The sequence below is a fragment of the Salvelinus fontinalis genome, chromosome 41, assembly GCF_029448725.1.
Source record: "Salvelinus fontinalis isolate EN_2023a chromosome 41, ASM2944872v1, whole genome shotgun sequence".
NCBI lineage: Eukaryota > Metazoa > Chordata > Actinopteri > Salmoniformes > Salmonidae > Salvelinus > Salvelinus fontinalis.
Window position 1 is genome coordinate 21,563,444 of NC_074705.1, and position 12,633 is coordinate 21,576,076.

The window sequence follows — 12,633 nt, forward strand, 5'->3', positions numbered from 1 at the left end:
ATTGATTGATTGATTGATGATCTTCATCAGATGACACTCACAGGACTTCATGTTACACAATACATGTATGTTTTGTTCGATAAAGCTCATATTTATATCCAAAAATCTCAGTTTACATTAGAGCATTACGTTCAGTAATGTTTTGCTTCCAAAACATCCGGTGATTTTGCAGAGAGCCACATCAATTTACAGAAATACTCATCATAAATGTTGATGAAAATACAAGTATTATGCATGGAACTCTAGATGCACTTCTCCTTAATGCAACCGATGTATCAGATTTCAGAAAAGCTTTCCCGAAAAAGCAAACCATGCAATAATCTGAGTACAGCGCTCAGAGCCCAATCAAGCCATACAGATATCCGCCATGTTGTGGAGTCAACAAAGTCAGAAATAGCATTATAAATATTCTTACCTTTGATGATCTTCATCAGAATGCACTCCCAGGAATCCCAGTTCCACAATAAATGTTTGATTTGTTCGATAAATCCATAATTTATGTCCAAATACCTCTTTTTTGTTTGCGCTTTTAAACATGTCAAACTATCAATCTTTAGGATGTTTTTGGCAGACCTCTGACTCATTCAGCTCCCATTCCCCCCTCCTTCACAGTAGAAGCATCAAACAAGGTTCTAAAGACTGTTGACGTCTAGTGGAAGCCTTAGGAAGTGCAATATGACCCCATTTCCACTGTATCTTGGATAGGCAAAGAGTTGAAAAACTACAAACCACAGATTTCCCACTTCCTGGTTGGATTTCTTCTCAGGTTTTTCCTACCATATGAGTTCTGTTATACTCACAGACATCATTCAAACAGTTTTCTATCCAAATCTACTAATTATATGCATATTCTAGCTTTTAGGACTGAGTAGCAGGCAGTTTACTCTGGGCACCGTTTATCCAAGCTACTCAATACTGCTCCCCTGTCCCAAAGAAGTTTAAAGTTGCGAGCTTGCACCGCGGGACTTAGAGGTACCCAGCGTCACGGCTTCATTGCTCCACACCACCACAAGGGGGAGTTAGAACACTCATTATGCATTTGGGTTCCAAGATTTTATATTACCAATCATATTGAGTGGTTCCAATGATGAATTTGGCGCGAGTCACCCGTCCCTGGTGACTGTCTGCAGCAAAGATAGCTGACAAAACATCACAGGGGAAGCAAATGTAAGCAATTATAACATCATAACGAGTCAAGCAAAATTTACAATTGAGAAGAATATATTAGTTAATGTAGAGACAAACAATTGTTCATATTTTTTTGTCATAAAGTTAATTTACGAAAATCACGACTTAGCAAGTTAACTGACTAGCTAACATTAGCCAGCTAGCTAGCTGGTGTTACAGTATGACATTGTAATTTGTGCTGTTTAATGTTTTAGGGACTCCCGAGAAAACCAGCAAGCCAGGCTGTCGTCTTGGGAAACCATGGATGTAAAAAATGTAGCTAGCTAAAGCATTTACTGCAAATTGAATGTACAGTTGTGTAAGCTTGCCTTGCAATGCAGCTGAAGTAACATAGCTAGCTAACTATTTACTTGCTTGTTGTGTAGTGGAGAATAAGAATAAAAATATCTGTATGCCTATGGATGTGTAGCTAGCTAGAGTATGTAGCCAATCTGTGTATGCACCCTAAAACTTTAGGTTCTGAACTAATTTTCATACCAATCTATGAACCTCAGCTATCAGAGTTGTTGTATCAACTTCAAGTCTGAATGGCATGGATTGAGTAGGATATAATAACTTTGTGCCAAGGATGCAGGTCCTATATACTTGTACTGTAGTTATTACCACGCATGATATCCCCACATTGAAGCCTGTACATTGAACATAATCACTGATCATGTACTCTTCCTTGGCAAATAAAGGTCTGGTTCAGTTATGAATCTGTGAGACATTCTTTTTCAGTCATATCCAATACCAGGTGTATCAAACCATTCTTTGAATGATACTGTGTCTGGATGTATGTTTTACAATTATACACTTCAACAGTGTTCACCACTCCTGCTCCTGGGACATTAATGATTACACATTGTAACTATGCAATAGACTAGAAACATGATTTAAGTAAAGGCTGATTTGTAATTCATGAATACAGAAAAAAAACTTTGCATATCAAACTCCCTTCATCTGCATTAATCTGAGGACACAGGATAATATTTCAATGAGATACTTAATTTCAACCAGTGGAGAATGTGAAACGTTTTATTGAAAGAAGTTCATTATCCAGGTGTCATAAATACATAATACATGCATTATAATTATGATAATTGAAATATTATATTATAAATACAAGTTCAATCTGTACTTCAATGCACATCTGGTGTGCATTATAAAACGAGGAAGAAATATGAGGTGGGGAGAGAGGTGTAGAAGACAGAAAGGGAAAGAGGTAAGAACAGAAGCAGACAGCATATGATTAAATGAATTACAGTGCAAGCATAATATTCTCTCAGTTCATCACAATTACAGTGTCTCCTAACCAGCCTTGGGCCCCCAGTTGGCCCAAAGGTTATCTTAAGAGCGGGTGAGGTCGCGATGACTGGACTGGCTGCCTCTCTCACATCAAAACATACCTGGAGACGAGAGACAGATGGATAGAGAGAGAGCATGATTAAGCCTTGTTTTTTTTATTCTAACACAGTCAGTCATCATAATCATCAGGAGGTGAAATGCAAATCTGACCTTGGATCATTAACTCTGGGACTACTACATCTCTATCTGTATTTCAATGGAAAGGATCTCATTAATAATACATCCTGTTGACCCGACCAAGTGACCTCTCAGCTATGATCATGCTGTGCTCTTTGTGTCAGCCAGTTCAGATGCGGGAGGGGTTCACCAACACTGCTGAAATAACCTAGAGGATTTAGGGAGAGGGGGAGCGGGATGAAGTTAAGGAGAGAGACTGTTATTGTGTGTGTGTGATCTCACCTGGTGTCTACATTAAGTGGCTACAGAGTACTTTATGCTGAAAAACAGACACATGAAGACAAACAATAGAAGATAATTCATTATTAGACATAAATACCACTTGAAGCTGGATGATGACTTGATCATTTCAATCAGCTGTGTAGTGCTAAGGCAAAAACCAAAATGTGCACAGGTGTTTGTACAACAAGACAGGCAGAGAGGAAGAGAGAAAAATAACTCAGAACAGTTTAATTACATCTGGTTATGGACACTTTTACCAGCAATAAAGCTTCCACGGCCTGTTCCTCAGACAGTGAACATCTGGCAATATCTACATTTTCGACCCCTTGATCAACTCGCACCCTGAAAGTAAAGAAAATAGCTTATTTTTTGTAGATATGAAAACAATAACTGAGATATGACCTCTCAATCTAGAGCAGCAGATGTAATTTTCAGGATACGTCAATACAACATGGAAAGCTTAACACCAGCCTGGTATTGTGGTTGTTCATTAGGTGATGGGAAATATGCAGTATGAAAACAAAATAATATACTAACCTGTTGTATCTTGAAAAAAGCATTGGAATTAAAAGTGAAATGTTTAACCAATTAACCTCCTTCATTATTCATGTATTAACAGTTGATGAAGAACAACTAATTTCATACGTCATTGAAAAAATTTCTAAGAATAAGAAAGAATAAAAATCCTTGGGAATCCTTGTCTTAATGGCGTTGACTTTCTGGTCTAACTCTTTATATGACTGTTATTGTGTGTTATATCAGAATAGCATTCCCTGACAAACATATTGTGTTCTTTCATCCTTCTGTAAAAAAACATAACCGTTACACTGTCATGAAATATGATTATATATCGACTATGAAATAAATAGGACATGGCCTCCTTATGAGTTGCTATGAAAGAAAGTTAGATTAATTCAACTGAAAAATGGTGAGAACAGGCATTCATAGCTAAATGCTTTTGGTTAGCTTGAGAATATTAATTGCATGATTTATCATTCTACGGTATGTATGTATGTAATATTGTACAATGTTATGAATTGACACTGAATCGTAGGAGCTAATTACCAGAAATTTAAAAGTTAGACGGAAGAACGCCCAGTGCTGCTTACCTGAGATGCCATCATCACACAGTCCTTCTTCGTAGGTGTCCACTATGACTTCTGTTGTGTCGGAAAGAAAGGGTTAACAGTATTGGTTGTAGCCAAACTGACACTCAAAAATGGTCAAAGTGGAGGCTGGTTGATGGCAACATTTTGTTTTCAAATACATTTCTTGTTCTCGAAATATTTTTGGGGAATAAAATGCATAAAGTTTTGCACTCTATTACAAATTATTTGATTGCATTCTTTCTTTTTTACTCTGAAGCCTCATTGTCAGAACAATTATTTCTCGATTGAAAATATAAAAGTTGCTTTCAGAAAAATTCTTTTTGACTTGGAAAAAATAACGTTTTGCTCTCGACAACAAAACACAATGCAATACACAATACAATACATTTGTTGCAAGTTGGGGAGGGGGGCTAATAGCTGAACAATAGACTATTCAACCTTTAGTCTAATAGCCGAGCTAGGTGTGAACCCCCCCCCCCCTTCTATCACAGACCAGATTTGACCTAACGGTCAAGGGGTAGCTTGCTACTCAATGCAATAAAGTAACGACTTTTCAAATAAGTTACCTTGCACATTATGTTGGCTAACGATTTTCTAGCTACGCTGTTCTTACGAACCACGTAGCATATCATTACAGCAGTATGTACCATTATGTTAGCTATCTACCTAACGTTAGTAGTTATACATCAAACTTCACAGTATATTAACTATAGGCTATCTAAATACCCAACATTTATTTACTTGATGATTCCTATTTCTTAGCTTAGCTAATTGGTATAGTCGTTCTCAATGGACATTCGGGAGCATTCGTAAATTCGCCCTGGCTATCTACTCCGATTTCAGAGCACTCTTGTCTGAGTGTACCAGAGGGCGGAATAATGAATTTACAAGCGCTCAACACCTGTTGAATATGGCCGGTATCAAAAAAAGCGTAATTACATTGTTTCCAGCAGCACAGTTACAGTCACCAACGCTCTGGTTAACACAAACTGCCTAACCAGCTCTGCTAGGGTGAGTAAAATGGTGGTCTCATTTGTGTCTGGAAGTAGTTAGCAAGCTAGCCAACGTTAGCTTGGGTGCTTGATTGCTATTGTAAGGCCAGAATGCTCAAATCAACTCTACTCCTCGGCCCGAACATCCAGTGTGCGCTCAGAGAGCGAAACGGTCTGAATTTACCCAACAAGTACCAGTCAAAAGTTTGGACACCCCTACTCATTCCAGGATTTTCTTTATTTTTACTATTTTCTACATGGTAGAATAATAGCGAAGAGATCACAACTATGAAATCAGTTAAGAACAAATTCTTAATTACAAGGACAGCTTAGTCCTTTCTCCCCGTTGGGGAATTGAACCCCGATTGAACCCCGAATTGAACCCCACACAACACAGGGATTCTATAGCTAAATAGCCCAGTACTGTACTGCCGACCGTCAGGGTTTTTTGTTTTTCATGGAATAGTATCAACCATAATATTAATCAAATTAATTAAGCAAGTACCAGTCAAAAGTTTGGACAGACCTACTCATTTTAGGATTGTTGTATGTTTTTACTATGTTCTACATTGTAGAATAATAGTGAAGACATCACAACTATGACATAACACATATGGAATCAGTTAAGAACTGATTGTTATTTACAAGGACAGTCTACTCCTTCCTCCCCATTGGGGGATTGAACCCCGGTCACCCGCGTGCCTGCAACATGGAAGACTATCAAATGCTTCTCAAAGATGCCCTCTGTTGGTCAAACTAGCAATAACTTGCATTGACAGAAAAAAATGGCTGACATATAGATAACGTGCCACAGAATGCTGCAGCAGCCCGCAAGGTGTGCTGCAGTATGATACAACTTTTAGAGGAACCACTCTATGTGTTCAGACAGCATTAATTTGCTGACATGGCTATGCTTGTTGTCATAGTAACAACGGGTGTGTGCACAGTGGTGTAGGCTGATTGGTGGTGGTGCTCGTGCCTCCTATCACTTAGAAGCTATGTTGCAAGCGAAGGTGACAACAATGCCTGCTACGGACGTTTCCCAGTTGCTTAGTGTAAGAACACTTTTTAAAGCCTCAAAGGATAGATAAGATGATCCAACTTGCAAGACTAGTCCTTTTTGGCCAGCCACAGCTGTCAACTAGCTAACTAGGTAGATTTTTAGCTTTCTAGCACATTCAATAATTTGTTTGTAAACAATTAACAAGATAGTTAGCTCCACAGCTACCACATGTTCCTGTCAAAACTATCAACGGGGTAGTTAGCAAGCAAGCAACATGATATGCCAAATAACAGTCTAAAAACCACTTGAGGGGAATGTTTCAGATTTGACCGTTAAGACACAAGTCGCATGGCCAGGAATCAGATTTATATCTGATTTCAAACCACCTGTGAAATGTGGCTTGAAATATCTGATTCCATGTGCTTTTTGGGTGTTCAGACTGGAGGAAAGAGCACAAATTTGAATCAGACATGCAAAAGCAATGTAGGAATTTGAGTCACAACTGCCAATGTGAACAAGGCTTTAGAGAATTGTATACAGCATTAACCTCTACAGAGTACCTAACCCGGATCCGGGAGCACCCCCCACCTCCCCCACACTGATTAGCATCGCTAGCATAGCGTCACAATTAAATAGTAGCATCTAAATATCATTAAATCACAAGTCCAAGACACCCAATGAAAGACACAGATCTTGTGAATAAAACCACCATTTCAGATTTTTTAAATGTTTTACAGGGAAGACAAAATATGTAAATCTATTAGCTAAACACGTTAGCAAAAGACACCATTTTCTTACTCCAACAGTTTCTTACTCCATCAGGTGCTATCACCAATTCGGCTAAACTAAGATATTGATAGCCACAAACCAACAAACAAATTCATAAGATGACAGTCTGATAACATATTTATGGTATAGCATAGTTTTTTTTTTTAAATGTGCATTTTTCAGGTATAAATCACAGTTCTACATTGCAGCTGCAATCTGATATAGTGCTGATGCAGCTAGAACAATTACAGAGACCAACGTTATATAACTAATTACTTGTCTTAAAACATTTCAGAAAAAATACACAGCGTACAGACATTGAAAGCCCAACATCTGGTGAATCCAAACAATATTTCAGATTTTTTAAATGTTTTATAGCGAAAACAAAATGTAGCGCTAAATTAGCATAACCAGGCCAGCCAGAACCAGCTGGACGCGCCCGACCAGTTCACATGCACGACAGATATATGAAATAACATCGTAAATTGGGTCTTACTATTGCTGGTCTTTCATCAGAATGTTGATCAAGGTGTCCTTAGTCCTGATGAGTCGTTCAATCCATTCACAATGGCAACTTCCCCTCTTCATTTAGCCTGGGTACTGGTCGACTGGCACGATCCCTGTCCAAAGTTAAAAAACTCAAAGAACGGAACACGGCAAAACTCCCGAAAAAATTCTAATAATCTGATTAAACTATATTGAAAAAACATACATTACGGTGATATGGTCACATGTATCAAACAAACTTCGAGACGGAGATAGTTTTCATCCGTAACGTCAGCATAACAAAAGACAATGGCACCTCTGAAAACGCGCATCTCAGAAACCGGAAGTTGTCGGTCACGCTAAAGAAATAGGTCTTATTTCACGTCAGTACAAGATAAACAAAAAATTTCTCCTCTGACGTCTTCCAGACACCCAGAGGAAGAAGAAGGAAGTGTGTTTCGGGTCATAGGTCGCGTGACCATATATAGGCAGAGCTTTGAAGCGAGCATACACATCTTGCAATCTTCTTCTGGCTCAGGGAAAGTGCTGTGAAATGACCTGTGTTTGACTCAGAGACAAAATTGGAACGGTTTTAGAAACCATAGCTTGTTTTCTATCCAATGGGATATGGTTATATGCATATAGTAACAGCAATAATTGAATAAGAGGCAGTTTAATCTGTAGAGGCAATTATGCTAATGCGAAACAGCACCCCCTGTATTCTCAAGAAGTGTTAACATACTATTTTACCCAATGGAAACAGTAACAATCTCAAAAAACATAACTTTAAAACAACTAATTTCAACTAAGCCACAGGAGCGATCAGCTTCTGGCACCATGGCGACAAGCTTATTTGAATTATCATAATTTATGATGTTCTATATGACGTTGTGTGGTGTTTACTGTTTTTGTTGAGTCTGTTCTGTTTGTTACTGTTAATTTCTGTGTGTGAAAATCAATAAAGAAATGTGAATCACAAAAATGCTGTCCACAAGACCTTCAGTACCTGTCTGAAGAACTCCATGAGGGCCTGTGTACAGCGGTAGTGCAAAGGCCAGTCCTTGGCTGGGTGGCTGATGTCAGCCGCATGTAGCATCAGAGAGAGAACCTTTGCCTTGTCCACGCTGAACACCACAGACAAGCATACATCAGCCCATACACACACACACACATACACACAAAAATGCAAGCACGCATGCAAATGCACATATAGACACACGCACAGGCAGACATGCACACAAACAGACACACACATATGCATGCAAACACATACAGGCTCACACACACACACGTACACACAAACACACACAGAGGAAGGAAAGAAAAGATTAGTTGTGTATGTGTGTGTTTGCGTTTGTGTGTGTGTGTGTTTGTGCCCCTCTGTTTAGAGAGGAATCTTCAGGACAAAAGCATTGTTAAGAGGTGCAATTAGAAGATCTGAAGTGTCTCAAAGACTCTTGACTAGAGTGGGAAGGAAGATAGGAGGGATGGTCTGGAGTGCAACAGATAGAGGAGAGGAGCAGTGAGAAAGGAGTGGACAGAGTGTGAAGACACACCCGTCGGACTGCTGCAAAAGCACTCCTCGTGGTCTTGATCTGCTGAAAGTGGCACGACAGATCTCTGCTCATGACCATCTCAATTACCAGTGCACGGAGCTCCCTGCAAACACATGCAGGCACACACACAAGTTCACACATGCATACACAACCGTGGATACCTGTTGTTAGCTCCTTTGTTTCCTCTGTGTCTCCCTGGATCTGCTAATGAAAAACCCCTTATCGCCAGTCATCTTTAGGTTGAGTTTTAACAGTATGTATTTATCTCCTGCTCTTTCCCCACATTTAGTCATTACTCCACTCTATTCAATACTGACAACTGTTCCCGTTCATGTAAAAAAAAGTGTCAAATTACATTTCACAACTGAAAAGTGTTGTGATCTACAGAACCGTGTGTCTTTCTAAATCAGGGTTGGGTTCAATTTGAATTGAAGTCAGTCAATTCAGGAAGTAAACTGAAATTACAATTCAATAACTGGTCAGCAAGCTGAAAGGAGAAGGTATTTATTCAATTCTATCCATTTGGGGATTTGAAATTCAAATCACTTTCTGAATTGACCCCCAACCCAGTTCTAAATGAGACATACCAAAGAGGGAGAGTGCTGACTGACCTGTTCTGGATATGGAAGTTGTTGGTGGGTCCCTGTGCGCTCAAAGTGGCTAAAATCTCTAGGTCATTGAGCCAGTGCTGCGAAATGAATATCCAGGTTGGAGATCTAGTATAGCTTCTTTGCATGTGTGACAGTGTGTGCGTATGCAACACAATAACTACAATTAGCTATGCAAAATGGCGACACTGCACTGTTAGGTAGTACGCAGGATTGCCATTTTGCAGAGCAAATTGTGTTATTGCATTGTGAACGTACCTAGGGTATAAATTAGGCTTAACTCACCATAACACCGGTGTGGAGCATTAGGTAGTGTGCTGTCTCCGTGACATCGGAAGCGTGGATCAGGTTGTGATAGGGGTTCCTGTGCTTGCTGTAGACCACCTCCAGAGCCTCCACAAAGGATACCAGGGAAGACACAGGTATCTGATGAAGGGAGGATAGGACATTTACACCTCAAGCCTAAGTAAAGTCATTTAAAATACTTGATGTAAGCCTGTTGGAGCTGCCCTGGTTAAACAAACCAATATAAAAGTGTCAAAATGGCAAACCTGCCCAGCTGGCCCTCTAGGCAGACTCAGGAAAACGCTCAAAGTATTTGAACCCAGGTCTGATTGATGAGAATATTTTTTTACATCTGACCCGGAAGCGGTTGATCAGGTCATATCTGTTGAGGAGCTCATAGACCAAGAACTGGAGTGCATGTTCCCCGATAGCTTCTAGGAGCACAAAGACATCAAATGACCACTTGTCCACATCCTGCAGGCAACAAGAGAAACTACTACTTTAAACGTTTACTGAGTTTGACAGTTATATAAGGAACATAAGTCATAGTCTTAAAGGGATTTTTCACCCAAATTACAAAATAACACATTGTTTTCCTGAAGGCTCGGACACACCAATAGCGTTTGCCTACCGAGATTACTTAGCCCCTCTGAACAGAGTGCCAGACGTAATTTGCGAACTAAGTCCAACCCGAAAATATAAGCAGTTGTCAGAGTGTGCGCAACTGGTCGAAGGAAGTCAGGTGCAGGCGAGCAGAGATGAGTGAACAGGCACACTTTATTTAGGCAGAGGAAAACAGCCGGACGCAACTGCGTCACAACACTCCGTGTCACGCCCTGAGCTTAGAGATCCTTTTTATGTCTCTATTTTGTTTTGGTCAGGGTGTGATTTGGGTGAGCATTCAATGTTCTGTAATTCTAGGTTTTGTATTTCTTTGTTCCTGGCCAAGTGTGGTTCCCAATCAGAGGCAGCTGTCTATCGTTGTCTCTGATTGGGGATCATACTTAGGCTGCCCTTTTCCCTCTTTCTGTGTGGGATCTTGTTCTTTGTTTGTGTGCAGGGAGTTTGCACATCGAAGCTGTTCGGTCGTTGTATTCTTCATTGTTTTGTCCTGTTTTAGTTTCACTTCGTGATTAAATTATGTGGAACTCTAAGAACGCTGCGCCTTGGTCTCTTCCTTCCGACGACAGCCGTTACACTCCGGCCCAAGGGAAAAAGCGATGGCGCACAAATTACACAAATAGGTACAAATAATAAAACCACGGGTTACAACAATACCCGGCGCAAAACCAGCCTGTAGTACGTAACGAACGAACAATACCACACACAGACATGGGGGGGAACAGAGGATAATATACAGAGTAACGAGGGGATGTAAACCAGGTGTGCGGGGAAAAAAGACAAAACAAACGGAAAATGAAAGGTGGAGCGGCGATAGCTAGAAGACCAGTGACGTCGACCGCCGAACGCCGCCCGAACAAGGAGAGGGACCGACTTCGGCGGGAGTCGTGACAGTAACCCCCCCCCCCCTCCAGCAGCGCACCGACACCGGCCTCGGGGACGACCCGGAGGGCGAGGTGCAGGGCGATCCGGATGGCGACGGTGGAACTCCTGCAGCAGTGAAGGGTCCAACACGTCCTCCACCGGAACCCAGCATCTCTCCTCCGGACCGTACCTCCCACTCCATGAGGTACTGAAGGCCCCTTGCCCGATGCCTCGAAACCAGTATGGAGCGAACGGAATACGCCGGGGCCCTCTCCTGGCCTGATGGAACGAGGGGTTAATACGGTAATCGGAGGGAAGCTGTAACCTGTAACTAACCTCGTTCCGTCTCCTCAGGACCTTAAATGGCCCCACAAACTGCGGCCCCAGCTTCCGGCAGGCCAGGCGGAGGGGCATGTTTCGGGTCGAGAGCCAGACCCGGCCTCACTGCGGTGACGGTCTGCGCTGGCTTTCTGGCGCAGCACGGCTCGCTGGAGGTGAACATGGGCGGTGTCCCATGTCTCCTCCGTGCGCCTGAACCAGTTGTCCACCGCAGGAGCCTTGATCTGACTCTGATCCCAAGGCGCCAGAACCAGCTAGTACCCCAGTATGCACTGGAAGGGGGAGAGGTTAGTGGAGGAGTGGCGGAGTGGCGGCGCGAGTTCTGAGCAATCTCAGCCCAAGGCACGAACGCCGCCCACTCCCCCCGGCCGGTCATGGCAATAAGACTGCAGAAATCTACCCACATCCTGGTTCATTCTCTCCACCTGCCCATTACTCTCGGGGTGAAAACCCGAGGTAAGGCTGATCGAGACCCCCATACATTCCATGAACACCCTCCAGACTCTCGACGTGAACTAGGGACCCCGATCAGACACTATATCCTCAGGCACCCCGTAGTGCCGGAAGACGTGCATAAACAAGGCCCCCGCAGTCTGTTTTGGCAGTAGGGAGACCGGGGAGAGGGAGGAGATGGCAGGACTTAGAGAAACGACTGTGGCTCAGTTGGTAGAGCATGGCGCTTGCAACGCCAGGGTTGTGGGTTCATTCCCCACGGGGGGACCAGGATGAATATGTATGAATTTTCCAATTTGTAAGTCGCTCTGGATAAGAGCGTCTGCTAAATGACTAAAATGTAAATGTAAACAATCCACAACGACCAGGATCGTGGTGTTCCCCTGTGAGGGGGGGAGATCGGTGAGGAAATCGACCGACAGGTGCGACCATGGCCGTTGTGGAACGGGTAAGGGGTGTAGCTTCCCTCTGGGCAGGTGCCTAGGAGCCTTCCACTGGGCGCACAATGAGCAGGAGGAGACATAAACCCTCACCTCCTTGGCAAAGGTAGGCCACCAGTACTTCCCACTCAAACAGCGCACCGTCCGACCGATGTCTGAATGACTAGAGGAGGAT